The sequence below is a fragment of the Mus pahari genome, chromosome 2, assembly GCF_900095145.1.
Source record: "Mus pahari chromosome 2, PAHARI_EIJ_v1.1, whole genome shotgun sequence".
NCBI lineage: Eukaryota > Metazoa > Chordata > Mammalia > Rodentia > Muridae > Mus > Mus pahari.
In genome coordinates, this window is record NC_034591.1 from 109,987,334 (window position 1) to 110,000,028 (window position 12,695).

The following is a 12,695-nucleotide window of genomic DNA, read 5'->3' on the forward strand; positions in this document are numbered from 1 at the left end:
AATTTGTGTTAAGATCAAACATCTGGTGAGAAGTAGATTTGAGACTCAAATGCCGGTCTTCATAATTGCAAGTTTACATAAACTAAGTCCAAGTCATGTGTAGGGTCAGCAGGTTAATAGGTTAGCAAGATAGTAGGTGAATCACAAAGTGGGTCTACACCCACATTTCTTTCAAGATCACTCAGCTTCTTGCTATCTTTGAATATTAAGATTCCATGAAATGTGGACAAGATAGAGAGTATTAAGGTTGAAATTTATGGCAGGAGAGCTCATAGGCTGAAGAAACAACAGAGTTTCTTGGACAGGGTCCCTTTGGGCCTTCTTCATCAGTCAGGAGGTGGAGCTGACCCTCAGTCCTCTGTGCACCTTTCCTGCCAGGGGAGAGTTGGCCTCCAGGGTGTGTTCTGACCCCCAGGACTCAGGAGAGAGCTGGTCACCCAGGAGTGCTGACAGAGTCTAATAGACTCACAGGAGGAACAAGTTCCAGCCAGAGACAGCTAGAACATCTAACACCAGAGATTACCACATGGCAAAAGGCAAACATAAGAATCTTACTAACAGAAACCAAGACCACTTGGCATCATCAGAACCCAGTAAGCCCACCACAGAGAGTCCTAGATACCCCAACACACCCTAAAAGCAAGATTCAGATTTAAAATCATATCTCATGATGCTGGTAGATGATTTTAAGAAGGACATTAATAACTCCTTTAAAGAAATACAGGTGAGCACTACTAAATAGGTAGAAGTCCTTAAAGAGGAAATACAAAAATCCCTTAAAGAATTACAGGAAAACACAAACAAACAGGGGATGGAATTAAACAAAACCATCTAAGATCTAAAAGTGGAAGTAGAAACAATAAAGAAAATGCAAAGGGAGACAAATCTGGAGATAAAAATACTAGGAAAGAAACCAGGAGCCATAGATACAAGCATCACCAACAGAATACAAGAAATAGAAGAGAGAATCTCAGGTGCAGAAGATTCCATAGAAAACATGGACACAACAATCAAAGAAAATGCAAAATGCAAAAAGATCCTAACTCAAAACATCCAGGAAATCCAGGACACAATGAGAAGACCAAAACTAAGGATAATAGGTATAGATGAGAATGAAGACTTTCAACTTAAAGGGCCAGTAAATATCTTCAGCAACATTTTAGAAGAAAACTTCCCTAACCTAAAGAAAGAGACACCCCTGAACATAAAAGAAGCCTACAGAACTTCAAATAGACTGGACCAGAAAAGAAATTCCTCCCAACAGATAATAATCAGAACAACAAATGCACTAAATAAAGATAGAATATTAAAAGCAGTAAGGGAAAAAGGTCAAGTAACATATAAAGGCAGACCTATTAGAATTACACTAGACTTCTTATCAGAGACTATGAAAGCTAGAAGATCTTGAACAGATGTTATACAGACCCTAAGAGAACACAAATGCCAGCCCAGGCTACTATACCCAGCAAAATTCTCAATTAGCATAGATGGAGAAACCAAATTCACACAATATCTTTACACAAATCCAGCCCTTAAAAGATTAATAAAGGGAAAACCCCAACACAAGGAGGGAAAGTATGCCCTAGATAAAGCCAGAAAGTAATCCTTCAACAAACCTAAAAGAAGACAGCCGCAAGAACAGAATCCCAACTCTAACAACAAAAATAACAGGAAGTAACAGTTACTTTTCCTTAATATCTCTTAATATCAATGGACTCAATTCCCCAATAAAAAGACATAGACTAATGGACTGCCTACATAAACAGGCCACAACATTTTGCTGCATACAAGAAACCTATCTCAGGGACAAAGACAGACACTACCTCAGAGTAAAAGGCTGGAAAACAATTGTCCAAGCAAATGGTCCAAAGAAGCAAGCTGAAGTAGCCATTCTAATATCAAATAAAATCAACTTCCAATACAAAGCTATCAAAAAATACAAGGAGCACTTCATACTCATCAAAGGTAAAATCTACCAAGATGAACTTGAATAGATGATCAATTCTGAACATCTATGCTCCAAATGCAAGGCCATCCACATTCATTAAGAAAAGTATAGTAAAGTTCAAAGCACACATTGTACCTCACACAATAATAGTGGGAGACTTCAACACCCCACTCTCGCCAATGGACATATCCTGGAAACAGAAACTAAACAGAGACACAGTGAAACTAACAGAAGTTATGAAACAAATGGATTTAACAGGTATCTATAGAATATTTCATCCTAAAACAAAAGGATATACCTTCTTCTCAGCACCTCAGGGTACCTTCTCCAAAATTAACCATATAATTGGTCACAAAACATGCCTCAACAGATACAAAAATATTGAAATAATCCCATGCATCTTATCAGATCACCACGGACTAAGGCTGATCTTCAATAACAACATAAATAATAGAAAACCAACATTCATGTGGAAACTGAACAACACTCTACTCAACGATAACTTGGTCAAAGAAGAAATAAAGAAAGAAACTAAAGTCTCTTTAGAGTTTAATGAAAAGGAAGCTACAATATACTCAAACTTATGGGACATGATGGAAGCAGTCCTAAGAAGAAAACTCATAGCTTTGAGTGCCACCAAAAAGAAACTGGAGAGAGCATATACTAGCAGCTTGACAGTACACCTAAAAGCTCTAGAACAAAAGGCAGCAAATTCACCCAGGTGGAGTAGACCACAGGAAATAATCAAGCTCAGGGCTGAAATTAACCAAGTGGAAACAGAATTATTCAAAGAATCAACCAAATCAGGAGCTGGTTCTTTGAGAAAATCAACAAGATAGATAAACCCTTAGCCAGAATAACTGGAGGGCACAGGGACAGTATCCTAATTAACAAAATCAGAAATGAAAAGGGAGACATAACAGAATCTCAGGAAATCGAAAACATTATCAGATCCTACTACACAAGCCTATACTCAACAAAACTGGAAAACCTGGATGAAATGGACAAATTCCTAGATAGATACCAGGTATTAAAGTTAAATCAGGATCACGTTAACAATCTAAACAGTTCCATATCCCCTAAAAAATGAAAGAAAGAGAAAGAAAGAAAGAAAGAAAGAAAGAAAGAAAGGAAAAAGAAAAAAGAAAAAAGAAAAAAAGAAAAAGCCCAGGACCAGATGGGTTTAGTACAGAGTTCTATCAGACCTTCAAAGAAGACCTAATTCCAATTGTCCTCAAACGAATCCACAAAATAGAAGCAGAAGGTACTCTGCCCAATTCATTCTATGAAGCCACAATTACTCTGATACCTAAACCACATAAAGACCCAACAAAGAAAGAGAACTTCAGACCAATTTCCCTTATGAATATTGATGCAAAAATGCTCAAAAAAATTCTCTCAAACCTAATCCAAAACACAACAAAATGATCATCCATCATGATCAAGTAGGCTTCATCCCAGGGATGCAGGGATGTCTTAATACAGAAATCCATCAACATAATCCATTATATAAACACATTCAAAGACAAAAACTACATGATCATCTCGTTAGATGCTGAGAATGCATTTGATAAAATTCAACGTCCATTCATGATAAAAGTCATGAATTCAAGGCCCATACTTAAACATAATAAAATCAATGTACAGCAAACCAGTAGCCAACATCAAACTAAATGGAGAGAAACTTGAAGCAATTCCACTAAAATCAGGAATGAGAAAAAGCTGCACACTTTCTCTCTACTTATTCAATATAGTACTTGAAGTCCTAGTCAGAGCAATTAGACAACAAAAGGAGATCAAGGGAATACAACTTGGAAAAGAAGTCAAATTATCGCTATTTGCAGAGATATGATAGTATATATAAGTGACCCTAAAAATTCCACCAGAGAACTCCTAAACCTGATAAACAGCCTCAGTGCAATAGCTGGATATAAAATCAACTCAAAAAAGTCAATGGTCTTTCTCTACACAAAGGATAAACAGGCTGAGAAATAAATTAGGGAAACAACACCCTTCACAATAGTCACAAATAATATAAAATACCTTGGTGTGGCTCTAACCAAGGAAGTGAAAGATCTTTATAATAAGAATTTCAAGTCTCTGAAGAAAGAAATCAAAGAAGATCTCAGAAGATGGAAAGATCCCCCATGCTCATGGATTGGCAGTATTAATATAGTCAAAATGGCTATCTTGCCAAAAGCAATCTACAGATTCAATGCAATCTCCATTAAAATTCCAATTCAATTCTTCACAGAGTTAGAAAGGGCAATTTGCAAATTCATCTGGAATAACAAAAAAACCAGGATAGCAGAAACTATTCTCACCAATAAAAGAACCTCTTATGGGATCACCATTCCTGACCTCAAGCTGTACTACAGAGCAATTGTGATAAAAACTGCATGGTACTGGCACAGCAACAGACAGGTAGATCAATGGAATAGAATTGAAGACTCAGAAATGAACCCACACACCTATGGTCACTTGGTCTTTGACAAAGGTTCTAAAACCTTCCAGTAGAAAGAAAGCAGCATTTTCAACAAATGGTACTGGCTCAACTGGCAGTTATCATGTAGAAGAATGTGAATTGATCCATTCTTATCTCCTTGTACAAAGCTCAAGTCTAAGTGAATCAAGGAACTCCACAGAAAACCAGAGATACTGAAACTTATAGAGGAGAAATTGGGGAAGAGCCTCAAAGATATGGGCACAGGGGAAAATTTCCTGAACAGAACAGCAATGGCTTGTGCTGTAAGATCAAGAATCAACCTCATAAAATTGCAAAGCTTCTGTAAGGCAGAAGACACTCAATAAGACAAAAAGGCCACCAACAGATTGGGAAAGTATGTTTACCAGTCCTAAATCAGATAGGGGACTAATATCCAATATATATAAAGAACTCAAGAAGTTGGACTCCAGAAAACCANATAACCCTATTAAAAAATGGGGTACAGAACTAAACAAAGAATTCTCCACTGAGGAATACTGAATGGTTGAAAAGCACCTGAAAAATGTTCAACATCCTTAATCATCAGGGAAATGCAAATCAAAACAACCTTGAGATTCACCTCACACCAGTCAGAATGGCTAAGATCAAAAATTCAAGTGACCACAGATGCTGGGGAAGTAGTGGAGAAAGAGGAACACACCTCCATTGCTGATGGGATTGCAAGCTGGTACAACCACTCTGGAAATCAGTTTGGCAGTTCCTCAGAAAATTTGGACATAGTACTACCGGAAGATCCAGCAATACCTCTCCTGGGCATATTCCCAGAAGATGTTCCCACTTATAATAAGGACACATGCTCCACTATGTTTATAGTAGCCTTATTTATAATAGCCAGAAGCTGGAAAGAACCCAAATGTCCCTCAACAGAGGAATGGATACAGAAAACGTGGTACATTTACACAATGGAGTACTACTCAGCTATTAAAAACAATGAATTCATGAAAATGGACAGATCTGGAGGATATCATCCTGAGTGAGGTAATCCAATCACAAAAGAACACACATTATATCCACCCACTGATAAGTGAATATTAGCTCAGAAACTTAGATTACCCAAGATATAATTTGCAAAACACATGGAACTCAAAAAGGAAGACCAATGTGTGAATACTTCATTCCTTCTTAGAATGGGTAACAAAATACCCATGGAAGGAATTACAGAGACAAAGTTCAGAGCTGAGTCAGAGGAAGGACCATCCAGAGACTGTTCCACTTGGGGATCCATCCCATAAATCACCACCAAACCCAGACTATTGTATATGCCAACAAGATTTTGCTTACAGGACCCTGATATAGCTGTCTCCTGTAAGGCTATGCCAGTGTCTAGCAAATACAGAAGTGAATGCTCATTGTCATCTATTGGATAGAACACAGGGTCCCCAATGAAGGAGCTAGAGAAAGTATCCAAGGAGCTGAAGGCATCTGCTGCCCTATAGGAAGAACAATATACACTAACCAGTATCCCCAGAGCTCATGTTTCTAGCTACATATGTAGCAGAAGATGGCCTAGTTGGTCATCAGTGAGAGGAGAGGCCCTTGGTCTTGTTAAGATTATATGCCCCAGTATAGGGGAATGTCAGGGCTAGGAAGTAGGAGTGGGTGGTTTGGGGAGCAGGGGGAGGTTGGAGGGTCTAGGGGATTTTCAGAGAATAAACTAGGAAAGGGGATAGCAATTGAAATGTAAATGAAAAAATTTAATAAAAATGGTTGAAATTTATCCAAATAAATGAATATTTATGTTTCCAGTTATTAATACACCTTTCACAGTAACAAGTATTCTTGACTTGAATGTGATAATGTCGTTGGACCACAAGATTAAATTTAATGGTACTATGATAATGTTTTCAAAACAGTGTGATGTAATGTGTTGGATGAGCCAAACATAAATTAACTTCTCTAAGAATTCTCCTCAGTCTCCATGTGCTCAGCCCACATCTTGTTTTGTATTTTTAAATTTCAGTTGACACCCACAGTACTTCAATAACAATCGCCTTTAGGTAAGTCTTTCATCGTCGAGAGAACATCATGGTTTTCTTTATGCCATGCCTTTGTTAACCATCTTTTGGTGGTGGTAAATGAAACCAGGTTACCAGCATCCTGCTCTGTCTTCCAGGGGACCGTGATGGCTGCTGAAAAAGGAACTGGCTTTTTATTTGGAAGCTATGAAACTTGAGGTTCTACTGAAAAGGAGAAGAGGCCGCTGGAGATTAGGAAGCCATGAAAAAGTAAGTGACATTGTCCACCCTGTGTCCCTACATTTCCTTTATCAGCACAACAAAAGTCGAGGGACTTAAAACTGACATTGCAGTGTTTTGTCCCTGAGGCCATAGTAGGAATCAGAACTCACAACTCCCACCCACAACTGTCTGCCTGTAAATTCTTGTGGGTGGGGCCATATGGGTGTGGGGTCTGGAGGTCAGAGGGTAATGCTGGGTTTTGCTCTTCCACTTGCACTTAATTTGCAACAAGTCCCTCTGCCATACTTCAAACTTCCCACCTCCCCGCTTTCCATGAGAGCACATGGACTACTGTGTTTAACTTTGGTGTAGCATCTAGGGATCTAAATGGAAGTCTATACAGCTGTGTGGCAAGTGATTTACACACCAAACTGTCTCCCAAACTCCTTCCCATAAATCCTTACATTCCTTCCCAGCTGGCACAGGAGACTTGGCAATGGCGGAACAGGTCCTTGGAGCATAGACAACCCCAAGGCTGATCTTCCGCTGATTACTTCAGTTTCCTAAACACTTTTTATAATTAAAGAATTGAGTTAATTGCTGATGAGGTACCTGGCGCATAGTTCACACAGGTCCTACTTGTGTTGGCCGTGTTCCTCTGGCTAAGTAGAAAGTTGAGTGTGCTCTGAGGCACCATTTTGCTCTTCTTTCCAGAAAGAGTCTGGACTATTGACCAGTCCCTGGCAGCCCGGACACATCTAGCAGCCTAGACTTGGGGTATGAATAATCATTGCTCTAATGAAGGCTCTCCTTAATCAAGTCTTCTACTTTACTTTCCCACTAAAATGTATCACAACAAAGGTTTCATCAGCTGGAGGTAGGAAGTAGAAATCTCATAATAAGCAAATTTCTGCCATCACACAGATATGGCATAGCTCAAAGTAGATGGTTTATTTCAGCCTTTGTAATGGGTCTGCCAATGTTCAATCATTAAGGAAATGACTTTAACATATACATGACTCCCCCCCAGGGTGGTCTCTAGCTGCCTCACTGTGGTTCAGAGGGTTCCCATAATGTGCTTCCCTGGGTCTTTATCTCCCCAAAACATCATCATCACCCCATACCAAGGCCTTGGTCATATGTAGGAATTACCTTGGTGAGCTCTTTATTGCTGTTGTTACAGCTAAATTGTCACCTTTAAAGAAACTTTCTCTCTGTAAAGAATGATCTGCTATGTAACCTTATGGTTTCTCATGGGAGTGTGTGTGTGTGTGTGTGTGTGTGTGTGTACCATCTTGGTTTCTGGCAACAGAATTATAACCTCAATTAATAGGGATAAAAGACATGTAATGGAAAGGGTTAGTGGGGGATTTATTATTAGCTGGATTGAGTCACAACTAAATTCTGAAATTTCCGTTAACCATCAGAGGCTCCCCTTTTTGGTCTCACATTCACTGGCATGGGCGTGGTGCAATGTCCCCTGCCACACTTCCCCCATCCCTTTCCCAGCAGCTCTCTTTGGTTCCCATTGTTTTTCACTAATCTTGCTCTAGTATTCCTCAGCACAAAAGAGGTGCCAATTTGCCATATCCTGAGGACATATGCCAATGTCCTCAGCCCAACCCTACCACAATTTAGGAAATATTTAATGTCTTTGTATCTACTCATATTGCTGGCTCCATTCTTCCCCCTCCTTTTTCTTAAACTTCCTTCTCTTGAAATCTGCTTTCTGGGATTGTCAAAAATTCTTGTTTCTGGGCCTTGGCTTGTGATACCTTCCATTCCTCCCTAACTGCCCCTGTTCCCCAAGTCACTGGACTAACATATATTTATTTCAGCTTTGAAGTGGTAATGCTTTTCTTCTGAAAACTTCCAGAAGAGGTATGGGGCCTCCGACAGCCAGCCGGGTTCCCACAATGCCCAGCTTCTTAGTTGGCTTCACCATAAAGTTTGCATTTGCCCCAGCCATTTCATCACTCTACAATTGAGCGTGGTGCTTTGTTGTCACTCTGGAGTATTGATTTTAACTTGCATGTGTGTGCCCCCAGAAGCTTGAAAAAAATGTTCAAAATCCCCTGGAACTGGACTTCCTGGTGGTTGTGAGCCACCTGATGTGGGTGCTGGGAAATGAATCCCAAGATTCATTCAAGAGCAGCAAGTACTCTTAGTGACTGAGCCACCTGGAACTCCAGTTCCAGTCATTAGTGAATTTAAATAACCATGAAAGGATTTTTAAAAAGAAAAAATAAAAATAAAATAAAAAAGAATGCTTGATTTGCATGGCTTTCAAAGACATTTGGAGGCAACTCACCAGCTAATTATCCACCTCTACCTATCTGGCTTTCTCTTGTCACCAAGAGACAGCATAACCCACAGAGGAGTCTCCACTCACAGACCTGCCATTCACAGTGTAAAGTTAGAAGGTGACTTTTAGAGGCCACCTTGCCTGTGGTGGTACCTCTCAGCAGAACAAAATCTCAAAAAGGAAGGAGGTCTCAGCCAGGGCTCAAATTGCAAGATTCAGTGCTTTATATTTTTGGCATGGCCCTAGAGACAAATACATAATCACGAAGGTATGTAATCTGGTCTGGAAACTCGGGCCAGATAGGATGACATGGAGAGAAAAACACACACATGAACACACATAACCATCAGCGCTCTGAATTGTAAAAACCACATTAATGGATGGCAGCTTCCTACCTCTGAAGTGATTTATAAATTAAAATAATTGCTTCTTTGAACTGTTCTGATATTAATTGACCTATCGCTAATGGAAGAACAGTCTCCAAACCATCCAAACATTACCTAAACATTCTTATTCCCTTTATTCTGGAAATTCAAAAACCCACAAAAATAGACTCTTTGTTCTGGTGCCAAGGGTCATAAAGGAAAACCCATCATTTTTGATGACTTTGCAATTCTTATTCTATTTCTTCATCAAATTAACTCTAAGAGCAATAGCCAATACTCTGAACTTGAAGTCTTCCCACCCAGCCTTCCCTTTAGAAGTCCCGCCTTGAGCACATGGATCCAGTTCTAGTTCAGATTTCAGTAATGAGAGCAGGGCAATTCATTATTTTTTTATTAATTTAGCTTTGGATCCATACCCCCAAGTCACCTCAGATTGGAGGCGCTTGGCATTTCCTTTCAAGGTAAATGAGAGAGAACTGAACTTGCTGTGGCCCAGATCTGCACAAGTGGAGAAGAGCTTACTGGGGGACACTGAACAGTGGTGACCATGACCTAGCTTGAAAAGGCAAAAAGCATAGTGTTGGAGATAGGGACTCAAAGCAGGAGTTCTAAACCAGGGACATCTGATCCCTGAAGGAACTAGTTGTCCAGAGACATTTGATTGCTACAGATTGGGGAGGAATTAAAACTGCTATTGCCATCAAATGGCTGCTGAGCAATTTTGAAGGAACATGTCACCTCCTAAGACACAAAGGACCACCCAGACTCCATGTCAGTAGGACCCAAGCTGAGAATACAGCCCTGTAGTCTGGAAGTTTTGGTGTGGTTGTTTATTTGTTTTTGATTTATTGATTTTATGTATGTGGATACACCTTGGCTCTCCTCAGACACACCAGAAGAAGGCATCAGATCCCACTACAAATGGTTGTGACCCACCATGTGATTGCTGTGAATTGAACTCAGAACCTCTGGAAGAATAGTCAGTGCTCTTATCTGCTGAGACATCTCTCCATACCAGAAGTTGTGTTTTATAGTGCCTCTTTGTGGTTGAATGACCATGGTATGTTTACTTTTATTTTGTTTTATGTGGATATGCACATTTGAGTGCTTAAGCGTGCATGCATGTAGAGGCCAAGGAACAGAGTGTCACATGCTATCTATATTCTTTTTTTTTTTTTTTTTTTTTGAAGGACATCCTCTCACTGGCATGGAGCACAGCAAGCAGGTTAGGCTGGCTGGCCATTGATCTCCATCCCATCTATCTTTGCCTCCTCGGCACTGGGATTGCGTACACACCCAAGAGTCTTGGCATGTTTCTTTATCATCTCCGTTTCAAGTTTTATTTTTATAAAAGTAAGATATTGAATTTCATTAGTGTTTAATCAAGGAAGTTGTAAAGGTTTAAATATATTTTCTGTTTTTATTCATCTCCTAGTGCGTTTCAAGTAGAACTTTCTAAGATTTGAGGGCCAACTGTCAGCTTCACATGTTTTAAACTGACATGCATTTGTCCAGATTTACAAAGTTCAGCATAGCAAGTTAATGCATGATATGTAATAAGTGATGATCCAATTGAGGTATTTAGCATTTCAATTTCTTCATTTATCACTCTATGCTCTGGGAAGCATCAAAGTCTTTTAGTTATTTTGAAGTATCTCATGGATGTTACAGGCAACAATTAGGTCATTTCAGCATGAACCGTAGGGGGAAAATCCTCCTGTTTATTGACTATTGGTATATTTCTGTGGGTTGATGCCTATTACATAACCTCTTTGTGGCCACACACCCCTGTCCTTAATGACCTGTAGTCTATTCTATTTTATGAAGTCAATTGTTTTAAACCTCCACGATCATTGATAACATGCCATATTTATCTTTCTGTGCCTGGATAGTTCATTAGAGAAAGTCTCTTCCAATTTTATCCATTTTGACACAGATGACAAAAATCCTTTCTTATCTATGACTGACTATTACCTCAATGTGGTGTGCATGTGCACATGTGGGGGGCTGGCATGGAGATTCTCTTTATTCATCTATCAGTAGAACCCCTGGTAGGCATGTCTTGATTATTATGGATATTGCAAGCGCAGATATGTCAGAGGTATGCTGAGCACATTTTCTTTGGGTGTATGCTGAGCATATGGTTGTTCTGACCTTAGCTGTTTGAGGAACCTCTGTAACATTTTCACATTGGCTATACTAACCCACATTTCCACCAACAGTATATAAGCATCCCCTTTGTCCAGATTCTTAATAGCATTTCTTAAGAAGTGTCACACTAACAGGAATGAGATGTCTCAGCGTTTATATTTTGGTTCCAAAGCCCAAGTTAACTTTTTCTTTTACTATATTTGTAGATAGTAATGATGTTCAGTTCTATGAAATAGAAGCATTTGCTAAAAACTAGGTGTTTGTTTGGCATGACTAAGTAATAATAATTTCAAAATGCTAAAGATAATTCTGTTTCCGTGTAGTACTATGATTAATTATCAATACAGACATCTTCCAGCATCTAGCAGACCCATGGTCAGAAATCTAATAGTACTTGGTTTAATTTAACAGCAAAGGAAAACAAAGGTTTCAATTGGTAAGGACACCCTTCTCCAAAAATCCCAGGGTAAAACAAAATAGATCTATCCATGAGAGGCCATGTTTCACCACGTGGACATCAGTAATCTGACTGCTGGATGACACTTAGTATTTAGTTCGACAAAAATATCAATTTGGATGTATAGCATATTTTACCTGAAATTGTTCTTTTACATAAGTCCCTTGTATCACCTAAAATTAATCTGCCTGTGATTTCTATGCACTCTAGGTAATACTGTCAGTGATTTGATGAGGAAAAAGTCAGGATCTCTGAACATTTCTTAGTGTCATACCACCTACATCCTTAGATTTGGATTGAAGAACATAGTCTTTTGGTCATTCTGCAAGTATTGTTAACATAATAAGTATGTGACCCTAGTGAGATGCATGCTGGGGACATAGATATTCTAAATATTCTAAATATTCTAGAGATCAGAGCTTAAGGTGAACTCTACACTTTCACAGAGGCAATACTTTACATATGGCTGAGCCATGACCCTTGAGTGTGTGTGTGTGTGTGTGTGTGTGTGTGTGTGTTTGTGTATGTGTTTGTGTGTGTGTGTAAGATTTGACATCTGGCTGAGCCATTCCTCCTTGATAAGTAAATGTGTATGTGTTTGTGAGCATGTGTATGTGCATATGTGTATGTGTATGCATGTGTGTGTGTGTGTGTGTGTGTGTGTGTGTGAAGGACTTTACATCTGGCTGAACCATGCCTCCTCAATGAGATGTGTGTGTGTGTGTGTGTGTGTGTGTGTGTGTGTGTGTGTGTGTGTAAGTGTGC

General features: G+C 39.3%; 1 long non-coding RNA gene across 1 annotated transcript in view; it reads left to right on the forward strand.

Moving 5' to 3' along the window:
• The window catches only part of LOC110316098, a 170,973-nt gene extending 160,726 nt beyond the window's left edge, over positions 1-10,247 (forward strand). The window contains exons 2-3 of the long non-coding RNA XR_003843040.1: positions 6,568-6,679; positions 10,210-10,247. This is a non-coding gene — a long non-coding RNA (uncharacterized LOC110316098). The remainder of the gene's footprint in view (positions 1-6,567; positions 6,680-10,209) is intronic.
• The last annotated feature ends 2,448 nt before the right edge of the window (positions 10,248-12,695 follow it).